Here is a 21242-nt window from a genome sequence, read left to right on the forward strand (position 1 = left end):
ACCTGGGGTTGGATGCAGTGAGTGAGCTTGTGATCCTGCCGCTCTTTGCTTTGATGTACCGAGTGGAAGTGTTTGACTGAGTCTCATTGGTTTTGGCCAGTCGCGATAGCCATGATTCGGGTGGGTCGATTCAGTTGCAGTACTGCCTTTTCCAAAAAGGGTGCCAAAGAATGAGTGAATTGCTCCAGAGTAATCATTTCTACCAATTCATCCATCATTTTGTTGTTAATAGAGAGGGCAACTGTATTTTTTATCCCTTCTCCTAATTCAAGGGGGTTTTACCCAGAGTTGAGTCTAATGGCTATTAATTTTTGCTGATAGAAGTTACAGGTTTACCCTACCCTGTTTAGAAGCCCCTCCTTTATGGATATATAGGTAGCCCCCTGGGCAATGTTAAGTAGCTGGTAGGCTGCCTGTAGCTCAACTTTCAGCAGAGGTCCTAAATTAAAATAATTTATATTTCCATCCCATCCTAATTGCTCAGCTAATCGCTCGAAATTCAAAAAGAAATTCCGTAGGTTTTCGCCCTCTTATATGGTTGTAGTATTCCTTGAGGTTGTAAGGGTCTGGCCTGTAACTCAACACATTTTGTTAAATTCTCTTGAATGCAAGCTTCGACCTGAATCTGATGGGTGACCAGTTGGGCTATGATGGCTGTTAGGTCAGCCATGTTTTACAGCGGGGTAAGGGTTCCCTCTGTCGTTTTTTCTGAATCAGAAACAAACCAGATCTCAACTCCTTCTGATAGGGTTTCAAAGTTGTCTGATTCCTCCGAGTCTCATTCCGCCAGAGGGGAAGATCTAGATAGGTTCGACTGCTAAACCTGATGGGCCGGGGACCAAAGTGGATTTGGTATTAAAAAGAAAAGGTTCAGTAAGAGGTAGATTTAAAGCACTAGATCTAATGAAGATGTTTGTGTGTGTTGTAAACCCGAGACTAGGTCCCCAGGGGAAACACAAGGGTAAGGTAGTTGCTGGTACTATGGGGGGAAGCTCATTAAGTAGATGCCGTCCCTGCCCCTCCTGTAGGTGTGCCTGGTGTAGAAAGAAAGGACTTACAAAGGTAAAAACCAGGAAAAACTATGTTTCCCAGCAGCTTCACACCTCAAGATTACAGCCCCAGCAGCCTGGGTTCATTGCCGGAAGAAATCAGGCACATGGAGCCTGCAAATGACCCAGGGGACGCCCAAGCCAACGCTCAAAGCAACGCGCATGCACGAAAGGACTCGTGCGCATGCGCGGCTCGTGAGCGCTTGTTTGCGCTCAGTTCTGCTGCCGAGAGGACGCATTCCACAGTGCTCCAGTCAAGGCTCACGCGGGGCCGCCCTCGCTGCCGGAACACAATCTCAGGCCCTGCGGCAGCTAAGATAAGTGATCTGTTTTGAACTATCGTTGCGGAGCATGCTGCAATTACTTACCTGACAAACTAACGCTCATTAGAGGCTCCAGTTGACTGCTTGACAGCTGTGAGAGCCGAACAGGTACAGAGGAGACTACAAGAATAATCGGAATGTTATACTAACAAACTGCATGCTGAATAACGCTCGCCAGTTGCGGGTGCTTGTGAGTTAACTGAAATATGTGAAAAGCACACGCTAATTGTCTCCTTTCTTGTCAGGAGTATTCTGTCAGCTATTATGCCCAGATTTCCCACGGGCCCACAGACTGCAGAGCCGGCGGGCGGAACAAACTCAAATAGAAGCCATAGCTAAGTGCTTTTTGTATTCTATGTAGTGAATAGTCAGATGCCTAAGTAAGCATACCACAGTTAATGTAGATGTACTAAGCTAGAATTCTTGTTGCAATACAGAGGTTTGTTAATATTAACGTACAAAGGAGGCGAAACTCAGCGCAACGATTAAACTGAGTGCTGAGCCTCATTTGGGGTAGCGCAAGCATGAAACACCATTGTAAGGGGGCATAACTCAGTGCAAGACACTAAAGTGAGAGCGGTGCCTCATCTGGGGTAAAGCATGCTTGAGACATGAATGAATGCGCAGATGTGTGACTGTGAACGTTGAAGAACCTCTGCAACCACCACCACCAGAGCAGACTCACTAAGGTCGGAGTCAAGGAGCATGCCTTTCCTTTTAACCCCCTACCTGTCCATAACCCCTTCCTAAACCTCAACCCAGTTTCCCTACTTCCCCCAAACCCATCCAATCCGTGGACCCTAACCCTCTTTCCCAGTGGGGGTCGCGGTGGCCTGCGTTTACCTAATCCAGGCACCAAGACCACCAAGGGGAGGTAGGAGTTCATGCTGCTTCTGCGTTGGGACGGACCTCGCCTTGACAGAGTGCATCATACTTTTAAGATTATTCGATCCCACCGTTGGATGTTATGGTGGGAAAGTGGAAGGGTATCTAATAACAGTTGAGTTTTGAAGAATAAATCTTGTTGACCAGTTGGAGAGTGAAGCTAGGAAAACAAAACCTCTTTAAGAGTGGATACACAATAGGAATCGAAAAGTTCAACAATTCTATTTTCGCCTTCTGGTGGTACAACGATTATCAGCATGGATTCTCATTTTGTGTCAATTGAATCATATCCCACCATATGTAAGGAAGGCATGGTATCAAACAGTAAGGTCGACACAAGTGATCACAGTTCAAGGCTGTTTATTGAACCCAATCTAAAGATGGGAGCAAGCTATGACCATCAAATAATAATAACGCAGTCCTAGTGGTGTCTTCTCAAAATAAAAGGGCCTATACTAATACACCTATTGCCAATCCTTACTGCTAAATACAAATAGTGTGGGAAACAATGTCATGCAAAAGAAAAGTGTTAATGAAATATTATGTCAGGATATTCAAGTCGTTGGCTTCTCTTCCCCACGTTTTCAGCAGGGGGCAAGGCGTCACACTCAGGCTTAGCACACTCCCTGGTTTCTTTAGCACGAGGATGCAGTTCAAGACTTCAACATCAGGACTTTCTGTGCCAAAGTCTCTTTTTCATTCAAAATCTTCTATTTCAGAGGGTTTGATGCAACACAACAAAACAGTTAAGTTCCTTTCATCTTAGAATTTTCACTTATACAAATTCTCGGGTGATTTACTGTTCACCCCGAACCCCCCTCTGCCGGGCCCAGACCCACTTTAACACAAAACCTTCAATTAGTCTCCCTCTGCCGGGTTCGGACCAAAGTCACATACTTTTCGAAACGTTCGCTGTTTCATCAAAATTCTAAGGCTTTTGACTGCATGCAGGATTTTGCTTGACCCATCGCAGGACCACTTTGATTCACATTTATTAATTCTCTTTCAATTGGTCTCCCTCCGCCGGGCTCGGACCAAATTTATCTATTGGTATTACTTCTCAGCTGGATACCTTACACAGACCTTCGATTGAGCACCCACGTAGTGCTGGACCACTCCGTCAAAGGTATTGTAGCTTGCTATAAAGTTCAATCAATCATCAGCAGTTTAACTTCACTCGTGTCTCTTATCACACACGTTTTGACAATGTTCATTCAAGCGCTTGCCATAAAAGGTTGCTGCTTGCAAACTTGGCTTCAACACAGACCGGTCTTGTATCGGTCTCCCCAACTCACCGGCTCTGTTTACTTTACTGATGCTGCTTTGTTCTTGGAGCCAAGGATGGTACCACAGCGGCTTGTGATTCTCCCCACCTTGATTACTGATGCAGGAGAGCTACGGCTATCTCTGACACACAATGCAGGATTCTTCAGCCCGTATTCCTGGTCCTACGCTTTCTATTCTCGAGGTCTCTGGAAAGTAATGGTTCCTTGGCGAAAAGGTCAAGGGAATTTCCCTGCTTGCGATCCCCTTCAGTTTTGTCGTCTTTCCACTCTTGCTCAGCTGCCATCTCAAAACTGCTGTTTCCTCATGTGCTCTGCCTCGCTCAGAGTGTGCTCTCTTGCTCCACCTTTTATCCATGTGGGGAAGTGTAATGGAAGTCAGGTGTGATTGATTGTCAATAATTGCCTGACCTCGCCATCGTATTAGGACATTTCAGGTACACGGCTTGGGTTTTCCCTTGTAGCAGGCTGTCAGTGAGAAGATGTTTGTGTTGTAAAAGGGGGGTGACTAGAGTTCTTAAATATCCTACCTGGTAGGATGGGGCAAAGTTGTTACCGGGAAGGGGATAACGTGTCTCACTCCCCCGAAAACCCCTCACCAAGGGGATCCTTCCACACTGATCCATCCCCAGGAACTGGATCCAAACCACCTTCTGATTTCTCACCCCCTCAAAATCTTTCCCTTTCAGGGATGTTTTCTCTACTCCACATGTCTTAATGGCATAATGTCACACTCGTCCCCAGCCTCTTGGTAGATTTACTATGGATACTCCCCAACATCCCACTAAGAATATTATATTTACAACTGGGACGAGGAAGAGAAAGGGAGCAGTGATGAACACTCCCAATGAAGTTCAATATCCACTTCATCAATGTCATTGAAGAAATGGCCCCTTCCCCACTGAGACGAGAAAAAACAACAGAGCAATGAAGATCACTAAGACCGGGCGAACAACACAGCAGTCTAGTTGTTGGGAAATTTACAATCGGGCTGGAAAGTTTAAATGCGTGGTCGACACAGCTGAACAGGAGGAGAGGAGAGAGCTTCAGATGCCCGGCTTCATTGCAACCCGTACTGATGCCGAGCACCACACTGAGGGGAAACAACTGCAGAAGATGGCATGGAGGCAAACGTGACCACGGGAAGGAGAAATCCAGATGCAGGTGGTTCACTGCATGAGGAAAGAGAGCAGCAAGAACTGCACACTGTGAAGGGGTACGCAGAGAGCATGTAGCACTTAATGGGGCATACGGAGAACCAACAAATTGAAGCAGGCGGAAGCAAAGAAACGCTGGAAGCAACCAGTAAGTCCAGGGAAAACAAATGTGTTACCTGGTTGCCTAAAAGTGTATGCTGCTCCATAGGATTAACACAGAGAAAAGGGAACAGAAGGGAGGGGAGGCCTGAAACAACCTTTAAGCCCAAAGAACACAAGTGGGTTACCGGGTAAGCAAACAAGGGTGTAGCGCTTCACGAAAACGCAGCTAGCGACCAAAAGGGAGGCCATTAAAGAAGTGAAAGTAATTTTAAAGCAGATTATGAACAGGTTATTGAATCTCAACCTCAAATGGGTAAAACAAACTAAAATTGAAGGCGCTTGGACAAGGGGTAATGGACCCTTTTGAGGAATAGGAAATGTGTAATGAAGAAAACAGTATGAAACAAAGATTCATGAACCAGTGATGAGCTAATCTTAAACGGAAATGGTTTTGTTTAATAAAGTCCTGGCAGGAGAGTATACCAGGTGAAGTTAAGTGTTTGTTTACTAAAGTCCTGGCAGAAGAGTATACCAGGTGAAGTTAAATGTCTGTACAATAAAGTCCTGGCATAAAAGTATACCAGATGAAGACAAGCGTGTGTGCAAATTGTAATGTAAAGAGAATCTCAAAGAAGGGTTCATGCCCTTGTGACTATTACTATTATAAATGTGTGAGAAAAGTTTGTCAAGGAAGATACCATATAACTTGTGAATTTGGAACCCGCACTTTAAACAGTGCAGAATATTAAAGGTGAAGTGAAAACCTGGGGAAGGGAGCTGTTTCCCCGAGAACTGTGAATACACCAAGGGGAGAGAGTGATCCTCTTGTGTTCTGAGGAACTGAATTATGTTTTAACTTATTGTATTGGTACAAGGAATCTGGGGAACTGAGCCATTCCCTGGAACTGTGAACAGTGTCCATTGGAAACCTTCTAATTGGATTTAAACTTTTGCGTTGGATTTGAAAATTTGGGCACTTTGAGAAATCAAGAGACAGTACACTTTACACCTTATAGTTAGTTTTTGGAGTGTGAGGGACAGAATAGGATTATGGACACAGGATGCACCTTTTTCGTTGGACATCTTGACAAAGCATGGACCAATTAGTTCTGGTTGAGGTGGGGAAAATGCCTCCTAGATTAGGGATAGAGAGGCCTTTTCCAACCACCATTTTCTTTAATAAACGTTTATAGCCACAAAAATGTCTCCTTTGTGCCCTGCCTCATTCCTGGCTCCTCACATATTAGTCCATTCGCATTACCCAAGGGACCAGACAGGAATGTCCACTGCCTCCTTTGATATTTGCCCAAAGAATCAGAGAAAATCCTGAGATACAGGGGTGGAGGTCAGCAGGGTCCCACATAATGTCTCCCTTTATGCTGTCATGCTTACCTTGACAGACCTCCCGACTTCTCTTAGTACGGTCATGTCTAAACTGTGGCGGTTAGAGTATTAAATGGGATATTGTATCGTGCCTCCTTTCCTGAATATATTGGCCTAAGCCCAGTCGCTCTGCGAAAAAAAACGCGTTGCAAAGTTCCGATTTTAGATCGACTTTGCCGCCATTTTAGGTCTATCCGCCATTTTGATTTCCATTCCAATGTGACTCTGTGTTCTAAAATGGTGGACAGTGTTTCTCGCGTGAAACTGAGCCTTCCTGAACCTTGTACTGAAGTTAATGTTTAGACTGTTTGTTGGCCGAATGTTTGGGTTGAGTAAAGAGATCTTGTCCCATGCCTGACTTGTAGACTAAGGATTGTCTGCACCAATAAGTCTGATCCGCGGACATACATCAACCACAATGTTGAGCAAATATCTAACATGGACACTGATTGAACTGCATTGTAAAGGACATGCGCTAAGGCTTATTGTTAAATCCAAGAATACACTGTTGCCATTGTAACCTGTTTACATGTAAACCGAGGATGATCCATGTGCATATTGTCGGACAAGCCATAAGTGAACTCGGCACAAACTCTAGACCATGGATTATTAACTTGCAGTGGGGCTGGACATTATTATCGAAAATTTATAACAAGCACAACTGTTTAGATATCTAGTACCTCTCACTTCTCACACCGAAAGGGCTGGTATTCGCTGTGATGTACTGAGGGACAGATAGCTATCTGTATCAGATCTGTTTTTGTTTCTTTGTAACTGCGTAGTAATATAATAAAGATCTGTGAATCTTTATAAGCCAGTGTTTGGAGTATTTCTTTTTGGGGTACTCAGCCTCGATATTTCCTTTTGCTTTTACAGATGGCGCCCAAATAGGGACCCTCAAGATTGATGCCATCTCGTTGAAGGTTGACGCGGCTATCGGACCGGGATCGGACGGTGAAAAAAAGGGGGCCCCTTTCTTGGATGAGACGCGATACCTCGACAGTACTGTATAACCCGATCCCTGGACGGTGAGCCTGCGGTCCGAGACGGCATCTTGATGAGGGTCCATATATCGAGGTGAGCAGATTTGCTGAAATCACCAACTACGTGGGTCCTTTGAGTTCTTAGAAATCCGATTGGACCTCCTTTATCCTTTGATCAGGTGAGTCGTGACCCGATTCTTAACTATCCTGATCATTTGTTTTGGTGCATTGCACTCGCGAGTACAATTATTGACCAGGTAACACCAGTAATCTGATATGCCTGAGAAATTGTCTGCCTGCTTCAGGGCGTTATTCTGCAGTGACAGACAATCTTTGGAATGTGGCTGACCGGCACTAATGGAGGGGTCACCGGCGTGTACTATGTACTGTAAGCACAGCATTGGTAGTATAGTGTTTAATGATATTTGGCAGAGACAAACTAGACATGCTTCCGAACTTCAGTGGCCAATCAATGGTAGTTTTGAAATTCCTCGCATAGAATACTTAGAATCTATATTATTAAAGAAAAATGCTAGACCTGAAGCATTCGATGTATTACAGAATTGGAAGAAAGAAGCTATGCAGCAACTTAAAAGTAGGGAAAAACATGCGCGCCGTCATATGACCAACGCCGAAAAAGCGTTGTTGTATGATCAAAATAGACAGTTTGAGTCAGTTAGGAGTATGGATAGGGATTTTTCACTTGGTATCCAGAAAATCGATCCATCTAAAGACTTTCATGTATCTGATGAGCTGATTGACAAACTTCTAAATGAACGAAGGCCTGGTGCCACTGCGCCACCTCCGTATGTTCCTATTCCTGCTGTTTTACCTCTTCCTAATGTTATTCCTCCTCCCGTAGCTCCTCCTATCACTCCTCTTAATGTTCCTCTTCTTCCGGCTGTTGTTCCTTCTCTTATTTTTGTTCCTCCACCTGCTCCTCCACCTTTGCCTGCTGTTGCGGGTTTGATGGGTTTGCCTAATGCACCAGTAATAGCACCTCTGTTACCAAATGCACAGGATTTGCCTAATCTTCCTCTTCCAAGTGGTTCCGCACCGATTGTAGTTGATCGGGGAGCGGGATCAACGATTGTAACTCGTAATACTGTGTCTCCAGAGAGAAAGCATGAATTGACTGCATTGGCTAGACACTGTATGGAGAACGGTGAACTAGCTGATGTTTTTGCCTCACTCTCTAACTGACAATTTTCTTGAGAAAAACGTTTTCATTGAAGGATTGGGAGTTCATTTACGTATAATGTGGAATAGATAAGATGATATAGATCTCCCACAAGGGTTGAGGGATCTGAATATTTTAGCATATTCAAGAGATACTGCGGAGAAAGTACATGAGCACATCGAGAGGGTTTTTGAGTATAGAAGGGAGTTGGAAAAGTTGCGGAATGAAGATATTGATGGTGATAGTTTGGACGCTATGTTAGTACAGTCCTTGTCATAAGTCGATAAATGAGGAAACACGAATCTGCTCAAAAGATGTGATTAGGTGGATTTCAGACATATCGATAACTCCCGTAGAACTATATGACACGTGTAGTCATTATACGCCAGAAATGCAGAGGAAAGTGATACAGGTAATGGTAGAATACCTGCAGGATGAATGCATAAAAAGAAAGATTTGTTGTCCTGCAGAATTATTGAATATCTAGAAGAGTGATTTTTCGTTTGACACTCCTTCAGCTGCTTTAGTGCTCGATTTAGCTCTGTTGCTCAGTAAGCGTTCGGAGTTGCCTACTTCTCAGTTGCCTATAAGAGAGGTTTCGCCGACATTTGTCCCAAAAGTTGAGATTCCCGCTAATGTCGCAGCAGGTACACCTACCCAAGATATTCCTGCACACTATGGGCCTCATTACACGGAAGGCGGTGAGCCATGGCGCTATTAGCGCCATGGCTCATGCTGGTAAAATACCGGCAACGCCTTGGTGGAAAGGGGATTTACCGCCCCATTCCAAGGTTGGTGGGGCGGTAAATCCCCCTTCCGCCATTGCCCTTCCCAATTCCCGTTTCTGCCCGATAGGGCTCTGTGGGAATGGGGAAGGCGCTAATTACGGCACCGCAATTTTGCGGTGCCGTAATTAGCTCCGAGGTCCCTTAGCGGGTTGGTTTTTAACGCCTGCAAAAAGCAGGCGTTAAAGCACCAACCCGCTAAGGGACCTCGTAGTAAGGCGGTAATGGTTAACGGTCACCGTTACCATTAACGGTGGCCGTTAACCATTACCGCCTTCGGTGTAATGAGGCCCTATGTGTCGCAGTTTGTTCACGTCCCGTTCTCGAGACAGGGAGTGAACACTATTAAACAATTCAATTCCCGATATTAGGAAGAATGTGACAGGGTTCTACAAAGAGATAGAGTCTGTCTTGCAGTCATCAGTATTTACCTTGAGCGATATCGATTTGTTATTTCCCGTGCTCCTATCTGTTGATTTGTGGAAACAGATTAGGACTGTAGACGATGTACCAGGGTTAGGAGATACATGGGATAATATGGTTAGATTAGATAGAGAAAGGCCAGATGGCGAGAGACCGCCGCTGGTAATACTAACTTTGCCTGATAGAATAGTTACGAAACTGAAAGCTATAATTCCTGAAAGAAGGATTATTTGGGACAAATTTACTGCTTGTGTCCAAGGGAAGTCTGAGAGTGCTACCGAATTCTTCAATCGGTTCAAACAAGTATTTTAAGATTTCAGTGGACAAGATTTGAGCACAGAGTCTGGGAAACGACTATTTGTGGACAAATTTGTGCACGGATTGTTGCCTGACATCCAGTCGCAAATTATGTCTTCGGAGAGCACTTGGCAAGCGAAGTCTCAGTCTGAATTATTGCATATGGCTCAGTATTATGAGAATCGTGTCAACAACGAAAAAGAAAGAATTGAAAAAAGAAAGGGAGACCTGAAAACAAAAGTTCTATTACAGCAAATTGTTAGAGGCCCTAGAGGGGGTACTCCACAGACTCTGACGCCCATGCCAAGGGAAGAGGGCAGGAGCCCTTTCCCCCCTCCCAGAAGCGGCATCCACATCGCGGATCACAGCCACAGCATACAGGGGGCCTGCCTGTCCCTGTCCCACTTCCCTGCCTGACCCTGATATGCCGGGCGCAACGCGGCACGAAAACGAGGCTGAGCCTCGATAACCCGCCCTAATTTGAAATCTGCATCCGCCGGCGGCCACACGAAGGCCATACTAAGGCCTGTTCCTGCGCCTACAAGCCCACTCTGACGCCCATGCCAAGGGAAGAGGGCAGGAGCCCTTTCCCCCCTCCCAGAAGCGGCATCCACATCGCGGATCACAGCCACAGCATACAGGGGGCCTGCCTGTCCCTGTCCCACTTCCCTGCCTGACCCTGATATGCCGGGCGCAACGCGGCACGAAAACGAGGCTGAGCCTCGATAACCCGCCCTAATTTGAAATCTGCATCCGCCGGCAGGCGGACGCCGGCGGCCACACGAAGGCCATACTAAGGCCTGTTCCTGCGCCTGTTACGCGCATGGAAGCGCGGCGTGGCCACCCCCCCTGCACAATTTTTCTACTCTCCAACCGATAGACTACCACCCGGACAATGAAAACGTACTGTAAGTACATGCCAGCACCGGAGACACCACTGTATGTTTATAACCGTAACCGACTCCATTGAAATGTGCTCCCAGCCTCCAACATGGGTCGTCTACAGACCATTTAGTCTGCTATATTGTGCCTTTTGGTCGTCTACAGACCATTTAGTCTGCTATATTGTGCCTTTTGGTCGCCTACAGACCATCTAGTCTGCTATATTGTGCCTTGGTCGCCTACAGACCATCTAGTCTGCTATATTGTGCCTTTTGGTCGCCCACAGACCATCTAGTCTGCTATATTGTGCCTTTTGGTCGCCTACAGACCATCTAGTCTGCTATATTGTGCCTTGGTCGCCTACAGACCATCTAGTCTGCTATATTGTGCCTTTTGGTCGCCTACAGACCATCTAGTCTGCTATATTGTGCCTTTTGGTCGCCCACAGACCATCTAGTCTGCTATATTGTGCCTTTTGGTCGCCTACAGACCATCTAGTCTGCTATATTGTGCCTTGGTCGCCTACAGACCATCTAGTCTGCTATATTGTGCCTTTTGGTCGCCTACAGACCATCTAGTCTGCTATATTGTGCCTTTTGGTCGCCTACAGACCATCTAGACCGCTGTATGGTGCCTTGGTGCATGCATTTAGCATGTACTTTTCCTATGCGCCTCAGTTTAGAATGTGCCTATTCGCCAGCCACTGTGCCTTAGTCTGTTGACCACTGTGCCTCACCTTGAATGTGCCTACTTGCTAGCCACCGTGCCTTAGTCGGTTGACCACTGTGCCTCACCTTGAATGTGCCTATCTGCTAGCCTCTGTGCCTAGTCCATTGACCACCGTGCCTGCCCATTGTACCCACTCTGATCTTTACTACCTGCCATCCTGCCTATCCCGACCCAGTCGGCTCCCGCCTCACCTCAAACTACTCTATTACTACCACCTAGTCAACCTCGGCCAACTACACCCGGGTCTTACTCTGACCACCCATGGCAAACTTCTACTTAGCCACGCTCACCTTAACGGCTACACTCGCCCTGCTCCACCACAACAACACCACCCACCACAAACCCCGTCCGCAATCACTCCCAACCCAACATACTATGGGTTTTTTGGAGACCCAACATATTGACAAGCCTGACGCCCTCAGTCCTATAGAATGGATCCGCCGATTTGCTGCTCCGCCCACTCCTTGGAACCCATGCACATTGAAAGACAGAAACCTGAGACTCGGCTCTCGGTTCATAACCCCCAAGACACTTGCCAAAAAACACTCCTTTCATCCCACACACATTCAAGCAAACTCCGCTCAAACTTTGAACATCACCCAATCAGCCCCCTTGAGCACATCTGAACAGCCACTAATCAAGGGCGCCCTCGTCAATGCCCGCTCCCTGGTCGCCCATGCGCTAGATATCGCAGACTTCATCTCTATCAACAATCTACACTTCCTGGCTATCACGGAAACCTGGCTGCACCAAGCAGCAGGCCCAGCCTTATCCCTCGCCATCCCAGAAGGTTATTCAATACTAAGGAAAGACCGGGACATAGGTAAAGGAGGAGGAGTAGCCTTCATCGCTAAAACATCCCTTGGACTTAGATTAATCCCTCCGCCCAGCTTCCGATCTGCAGAACTTCTGTCAGCAAAGCTCCAACTCTCTGCCACACAAACCATACTATTACACCTCCTTTACAGACCTCCAGGCCCCATCACCACATTTGAGGAAGAGATATCTGACCTCTTGACCACCAACACCAAAACAGGATCTCAAATTATCCTTCTTGGTGACCTCAACCTCGGTCTCGGCGACCCAAACGATACCAATGCACTCTCCCTGGAAAGCACCATCTCCCAACTAGGGTTCAAGCTCAGAATCACAGACCCTACCCACAACAAAGGCAGGACCTTGGACTGGCTAGCGGATCTCAACTGCTCTACGACCATCACAAAAAACGAGCAAACTGCTTGGTCTGACCACCACGCCATCTCCTTCTCCATCCAAGGGAAATCACAACCAAACTCTCCAACCCCTACCATCCCCCAAACCCTCACCAGAAACAACCGCAACATTACCTTACAAAACCTCTGCCCACTTATAGACAATATCTGTACCCCTACAAACTACGCCAACCTAGATGCGGAGAAACTCGCTGACCTCTACAACAAAACGTTAGAATCAGCAGTAGACACCATCGCCCCACTCAAACTCACCAAAGCCAAACCGGCAGCCCATATGAACAAATGGTTCACACCAGAGCTAAAAATCCTCCGAAACTCCAAACGAGCCGCAGAAGCCACCTGGAGAAAAACGCCCAACCTCTCCAACAAAACTCAACTCTCGATAGCAGCCACCACCTACAAAACTGCTATCCTTAAGGCCAAAAAAGAGACATATGATAACAGAATTGAGAGCGCCAAATCCAAAACAAAAGAGCTTTTCAATATCCTCAGGGAACTCGAATCCCCCCCCACTCTGGCTGAAACCTGCGTGAAAGATGCAGACTGGTGTGAGAGGATTCAAAAAGCCCTAGCAGACAAAATCACCATGTTACAATCCAAAATCGAACAGAAAAAGCTCAGCCTTTCCAAAAAAACAAACCATCCTCCGTCCACCACCCCAAAAACACCTACTTGCCCCCCCTTCTCCTTCTCACCAGTTTCCACTAAAGAAGTAGAAAGCATCATTAAGGGCCTCAAGCCCTCTAGATGCCAAGGGGACTCATGCCCAGCTCCCATCATCCAAGAAGGCGCCAACACTCTGGCCCCCTTCATAACAGCCCTCATCAATGCATCCTTCAAATCAAGCTCAGTGCCCAGCAGCCTCAAGGAGGCCTGGGTCATGCCACTTCTAAAAAAACCTAATCTAGACCCCAATAACCCAACTAATTACAGGCCAATCACCACCGTTCCCTACATCCTAAAGATCCTAGACAGAGTGGCCTACCTGCAAATACAGAAGCACCTGGAAGACAACAACCTCCTGGGTCTCAGACAATCCGGCTTCAGGCCAAGGCATGGAACAGAGTCAGCCCTACTGGACCTAAAAATCCAGATGGACGAGGCAAAGGACAAGGGTAATCTAGCCATTCTCCTACTGCTAGATCTATCAGCTGCCTTCGACCTCGTCGACCATCAGATCCTCACAGAACATCTGATGACCTCAGCGGCCTTCTCTAACCAGGCGACTGCCTGGATCCAGTCCTTCCTAACCAACCGAACCACCCGGGTCTTCTCCCCAGGGGCATCAGCACTCCCTGTCCCCATCACCTGCGGCGTTCCTCAAGGCTCGTGCGTCTCGCCGACCCTATACAATATCTTCACAAAGCTATTGTTTGACCGCCTAGATAACCTAGGTGTCACATACACAAACTATGCTGACGATACCCAGGTTCTCATCACCCTATCAGGGTGCTACGACGAGGACTCCACCAGAATCAACAACCTTTATTTAGAGATCCAAGCCTGGATGGCAGAGCACGGCCTATGCCTCAACGACGAGAAAACTGAGCTCCTCATTGTCGGCTCCCAACATCGACTAAACAAACTAGACCCCCGTTACGCGTCCATCAACATAGACGGTAACCTAATCACAGTAGCCAAAGAAATTAAAACCCTTGGGGTTTATCTAGACTCTACTCTCTCGCTCAAAAGACAGGTGAACGCAACTGCCTCTTCAACAGCTTACACCAATAAGCTCATCAACGCCTGCAAACCTTTCCTATCACCTTCCAGCTGCATTACACTAGCCAGAGCGTTAGTGCTCTCAAAAATTGATTACTGCAATACCCTCTTTCTTGGCTCATCAGAACACAACCTGAACAAACTACAGGTACTTCAAAATAATGCCATCAGAGCCGCCTTCAGTATCCCACGAAACGCCCACATCTCCAGCTTCAGACAAGATGCTCACTGGCTCCCAGTACGAGACAGAATCACCCTCAGATCCCTCGTCATCGTCCATAAATGCCGCTCTAATGACGCACCCAAATACCTGGCAGACAAGTTCCACAACCACACCTCAACTAGACCAACTAGAACACCATACGCACATTGCCTTTCCGTTCCCAAATTCTCCCTAAAAAAAGCAGGTGGCGCCAGCTTCCCGGTCCTAGCTGCCAAACTATGGAACGCTATGCCACCATACCTTAGAGCAGAACCCTCATTTTGGACTTTTAGAGCCAAAACAAAAACATGGCTTTCCAACAAAAACGCTGCTTAATGCACTTCCTCTCTGCATGCCTCTGTTGACCACCTGTAACCCGGTCTGCTACACCGTTGTTGTTTTATCACAGTCTGTATTGTATATTTTTGCCATGCTGTAACTGTTTCTAAGTCTCCGGCGCCCAGCTACCCCAGGGTTCGGTGCGCGGTACAAATAAATAAACTAAACTAAACTAAACTAGGGGACAGTATGCTCCACAGGGAAATACTCCATTGGATCCTGTAAACATAATCCAGTGTGCTTATTGCAGACAAGAGGGTCATTGGCGTGCACAATGCCCAATCCTCCAGCACAGGTCGAATAACGCATTTGGTGCCATGGGTAGACGATCCAGAGGCCGTCCTGCGACAGGGAGTCCTGGTAAAAGTCAGTTTTCACAAAATTTGCAACCTTTTTCGCAGGATAATCAGGCACCGAGTGTGGATAATAGAAACATTTTTGATCATCCTTCTGCTGCTTACCTCTCTCAAGAACTTCCTTTTGACGATATTCTGTTTCGCTAGGATTGCCCGAAGCAGGGTTTGGAACCAACGCCTATTCCCGTTAATCAGAAAGGTCCCTACGTTGAGATGATAGTGGGAAATAGGAAACATCTATTTTTGATAGATACAGGAGCACAGAAGTGTTCCATTGACCATTCACAGGTTCCAAACATTCCAATGGCAGGGCAAACCAATGTTTCTGTAGGGTTTTCTGGTACACCAGTAGTCTGTCCGGTTTCTTCAACGGCACCGATTACAGTGGGTCCATTTATGGACCGCTGTCCATTCCTTTTGACTACGAATTGTGGAGAGAATGTGTTAGGGTTGAATCTGTTGAAGGAATTAAATGCGGTAATTTATTGTTCTTTGGATGGAGTGCGTTTGACGATTTCACCACAGCAACTTTCTGTCTCTCATTTCTTGACCAGACCTTTGCCACCGGAATTTAGTGATGTTCCGGAGTGTTTGTGGGCAATAGATGATAACGATGTCGGTGTTTCGCAAATTGAGCCTGTTAAGATTATTTTGAAACATGGAGTAAAGTTGCCACGTATTCCCCAGTATAAGGTTTCGGTCGATGGTGAGCAGGCTTTGAAGTGCATAGTCTACGATTTTGTGCATCGTGGGGTAATTGAGGAAAAAGCAGGTAGTTTGTGCAATAGTCCGATTTTGCCCGTGTACAGAAAAGGTGATAATGCAATCCCTTTTTGTTTCATTATTGATTTACGTGCCATCAATAAGATTGTTGCTCCACAATTTCCCATTGTACCTGATGTGACGACAATATTAACTATGATTCCGGCTTCTGCTACTCACTTTAGTGTTGTGAATCTTAAGAATGCTTTCTTTAGTATTCCTATACACAATGATAGTAGATATCTGTTTGCGTTCACCTTAGGGGGACGCTCGTTTACCTTTACCCATGTGCCGCAAGGTTACACGGAGAGTCCCAGCATCTATAGTAGGGCTTTGAAAGAGCAGCTTGATAAACTCGAGCTGCCCACCACTTGTACACTTCTCCAGTATGTAGACGATCTACTTTTAGCTGCTGACATCAGAGAGTGCCTGTAAGGAAGGCACTGTGTTGTTGCTTATTCATCTAGCTAAACATGGACACAAAGCTTCACTTAAAAAGTTTCAGTATTGTCGACAGGAGGTTGCCTATTTAGGCTATCTCCTGTCAAAGGAGGGAAGAAAGTTGACGCCTGAGCGGATAAAAATCATTTCTAGCATGTCTGTCCCAAATACACAGAAGGAATTCAGAGCCTTGATAGCAATGGCTTCTTACTGTAGGCAGTGGATCCCCAACTTTTCGTTAACGATTAACCCTTTAAGTGCCATGGGTATTTCTCCCCAGTGCCAGAGCCTTTTTTGGTGATTTTGGTATGTGGCCATTCAATGGCTTGTAACTTTTTTGTTACATGAGATATCTCGGCCAAATTTGGCTCCTTTTCTTCCCACATGTAGGCGGTCGTAACGCCACCCAGGAATCCCAGGTTGCTGTAGGGGGGTGAGAGAAAATAAGGAAAATGTGCGAAAATTTTGGGTTTTTTCAAAAAATGCCAATAAAATGATGCACAAAGAAGCCAGTGGTTTTTTCCTTGTAAGAGCTAGGAACAAATGGTTTGCTGTGCTGAGTTCCCCAATGTGTTGGCTTTCAGGAACAGGTTGAGTGGAAATGGAAAAAAAATATTTTGATGGGGATATCAACCGTTTTGTGAGAGGTAGGCGATTTTTGCCATTTTTGCCAATTGGACATGCATGGACGGAATGGAAGAAAAGGGCAGGAAAGCCAAATTGGAGGACAGAAAGGCATATATTTCTGAAAAGTAGACAAAATTCCAAGTTTAGGAAGGGGTGATTTGTATAGGTCAGGCAACAACTAGGTAGGGGAAACTGCCATCGAATGGGGGAAAAGCGGGAAAATGACTGAAAAAAAAGGTATGTGTTGGACATGGTTGGCTTGGTACGGCAATGGCTTCTATGAATTTTGAGAAAAGCAATGCTCCGCTACATTCCCCCGACTCTTGCAGTTAGGAGAGCATACCATTTTTGTAGTGTTTGTACAAAACAAGCAATACCACAAGCCAAACACTGAGCCATGGTACACAGGAGTTTTACGCTCACGGTCTGACCAGACGCACTTAGCATGTGTAAATTGGGAAAACCAATGTGGTGAGGAACGGCAGCCATACATTTTTTGAAAGAGCACAGGCAGACCTTTTCAAGGGTAGGTGACTTGTGCAGGTTACAAAAGTGTATGGTGGCTAAAGCAGCGACTAAATGTAGGTCACATTTGGGAAAAGAAAGGGTTGTGAGACAAAGGGCTCCAGCAAATGGGTCAAAACGTTATGAAAACCACACAAACACAACACATGGCCTACCGTCCCGCGTTCCCACAGGTGTCCCGATGAAAACGGTACCTCACATGTGTGGGTGCACCTACCTGGCCGCCAAGGGGAAAGCCCAAAACACAAGTAACCCCAAGTCTGTTTTCACACCGGAAATGTCACACTCTCCCATCATACAGATATGGGCCTCGGGTGTCCAAGCCACCGAGGAAAACAGGGAACCCCATGCATTTCCGAAAAGAGGACACCCGTGGGAATCCGCAGAGGTATGATATGCCCAAATTGCCCCAGAATTTATTACCCAGACACCCCTGCAAAGTCGGAAATGTGGGGAAAAAAACGCTTTTTCCGTACATTTCGCTCGACGCACCCATCGAAACACGCCCCCAACAACACATGGCCTACCGTCCCGCGTTCCCACAGGTGTCCCGATGAAAACGGTACCTCACATGTGTGGGTGCACCTACCTGGCCGCCAAGGGGAAAGCCTAAAACACAAGTAACCCCAAGTCTGTTTTCACACCGGAAATGTCACACTCTCACATCATACAGATATGGGCCTCGGGTGTCCAAGCCACCAAGGAAAACAGGGAACCCCATGCATTTCCGGAAAGAGGACACCCGTGGGAATCCGCAGAGGTATGATATGCCCAAATCGCCCCAGAATTTATTACCCAGACACCCCCGCAAAGTCCGAAATGTGGGAAAAAATACGCATTTTCCTCACATTTCGCTCGACTCACCCATCGAAACACGCCCCCAACAACACATGGCCTACCGTCCCGCGTTCCCACAGGTGTCCCGATGAAAACGGTACCTCACATGTGTGGGTGCACCTACCTGGCCGCCAAGGGGAAAGCCTAAAACACAAGTAACCCCAAGTCTGTTTTCAGAGGGAAAACTCAGACATTCTGCCGACCGGCACAAGGTACAGATATGGGCCTCGGGTGTCCAAGCCACCGAGGAAAACAGGGAACCCCATGCATTTCCGAAAAGAGGACACCCGTGGGAATCCGCAGAGGTATGATATGCCCAAATTGCCCCAAAATTTATTACCCAGACACCCCTGCAAAGTCCGAAATGTGGGGAAAAAAATGCTTTTTCCGCACATTTCGCTCGACGCACCCATCGAAACACGCCCCCCACAACACATGGCCTACCGTCACGCGTTCCCACAGGTGTCCCGATGAAAACGGTACCTCACATGTGTGGGTGCACCTACCTGGCCGCCAAGGGGAAAGCCTAAAACACAAGTAACCCCAAGTCTGTTTTCACACCGGAAATGTCACACTCTCACATCATACAGATATGGGCCTCGGGTGTCCAAGCCACCAAGGAAAACAGGGAACCCCATGCATTTCCGGAAAGAGGACACCCGTGGGAATCCGCAGAGGTATGATATGCCCAAATCGCCCCAGAATTTATTACCCAGACACCCCCGCAAAGTCCGAAATGTGGGAAAAAATACGCATTTTCCTCACATTTCGCTCGACTCACCCATCGAAACACGCCCCCAACAACACATGGCCTACCGTCCCGCGTTCCCACAGGTGTCCCGATGAAAACGGTACCTCACATGTGTGGGTGCACCTACCTGGCCGCCAAGGGGAAAGCCTAAAACACAAGTAACCCCAAGTCTGTTTTCAGAGGGAAAACTCAGACATTCTGCCGACCGGCACAAGGTACAGATATGGGCCTCGGGTGTCCAAGCCACCGAGGAAAACAGGGAACCCCATGCATTTCCGAAAAGAGGACACCCGTGGGAATCCGCAGAGGTATGATATGCCCAAATTGCCCCAGAATTTATTACCCAGACACCCCTGCAAAGTCCGAAATGTGGGGAAAAAAAACGCTTTTTCCGCACAATTCGCTCGACGCACCCATCGAAACACGCCCCCCACAACACATGGCCTACCGTCACGCGTTCCCACAGGTGTCCCGATGAAAACGGTACCTCACATGTGTGGGTGCACCTACCTGGCCGCCAAGGGGAAAGCCTAAAACACAAGTAACCCCAAGTCTGTTTTCACACCGGAAATGTCACACTCTCACATCATACAGATATGGGCCTCGGGTGTCCAAGCCACCAAGGAAAACAGGGAACCCCATGCATTTCCGGAAAGAGGACACCCGTGGGAATCCGCAGAGGTATGATATGCCCAAATCGCCCCAGAATTTATTACCCAGACACCCCCGCAAAGTCCGAAATGTGGGAAAAAATACGCATTTTCCTCACATTTCGCTCGACTCACCCATCGAAACACGCCCCCAACAACACATGGCCTACCGTCCCGCGTTCCCACAGGTGTCCCGATGAAAACGGTACCTCACATGTGTGGGTGCACCTACCTGGCCGCCAAGGGGAAAGCCTAAAACACAAGTAACCCCAAGTCTGTTTTCAGAGGGAAAACTCAGACATTCTGCCGACCGGCACAAGGTACAGATATGGGCCTCGGGTGTCCAAGCCACCGAGGAAAACAGGGAACCCCATGCATTTCCGAAAAGAGGACACCCGTGGGAATCCGCAGAGGTATGATATGCCCAAATTGCCCCAGAATTTATTACCCAGACACCCCTGCAAAGTCCGAAATGTGGGGAAAAAAACGCTTTTTCCGCACATTTCGCTCGACGCACCCATCGAAACACGCCCCCCACAACACATGGCCTACCGTCACGCGTTCCCACAGGTGTCCCGATGAAAACGGTACCTCACATGTGTGGGTGCACCTACCTGGCCGCCAAGGGGAAAGCCTAAAACACAAGTAACCCCAAGTCTGTTTTCACACCGGAAATGTCACACTCTCACATCATACAGATATGGGCCTCGGGTGTCCAAGCCACCAAGGAAAACAGGGAACCCCATGCATTTCCGGAAAGAGGACACCCGTGGGAATCCGCAGAGGTATGATATGCCCAAATCGCCCCAGAATTTATTACCCAGACACCCCCGCAAAGTCCGAAATGTGGGAAAAAATACGCATTTTCCTCACATTTCGCTCGACTCACCCATCGAAACACGCACCCAACAACACATGGCCTACCGTCCCGCGTTCCCACAGGTGTCCCGATGAAAACGGTACCTCACATGTGTGGGTGCACCTACCTGGCCGCCAAGGGGAAAGCCTAAAACACAAGTAACCCCAAGTCTGTTTTCAGAGGGAAAACTCAGACATTCTGCCGACCGGCACAATGTACAGATATGGGCCTCGGGTGTCCAAGCCACCGAGGAAAACAGGGAACCCCATGCATTTCCGAAAAGAGGACACCCGTGGGAATCGGCAGAGGTATGATATGCCCAAATTGCCCCAGAATTTATTACCCAGACACCCCTGCAAAGTCCAAAATGTGGGGAAAAAAACGCTTTTTCCGCACATTTCGCTCGACGCACCCATCGAAACACGCCCCCAACAACACATGGCCTACCGTCACGCGTTCCCACAGGTGTCCCGATGAA

Source organism: Ambystoma mexicanum, chromosome 12, assembly GCF_040938575.1.
Source record: "Ambystoma mexicanum isolate Mex_15411 chromosome 12, UKY_AmexF1_1, whole genome shotgun sequence".
NCBI classification, from domain to species: domain Eukaryota; kingdom Metazoa; phylum Chordata; class Amphibia; order Caudata; family Ambystomatidae; genus Ambystoma; species Ambystoma mexicanum.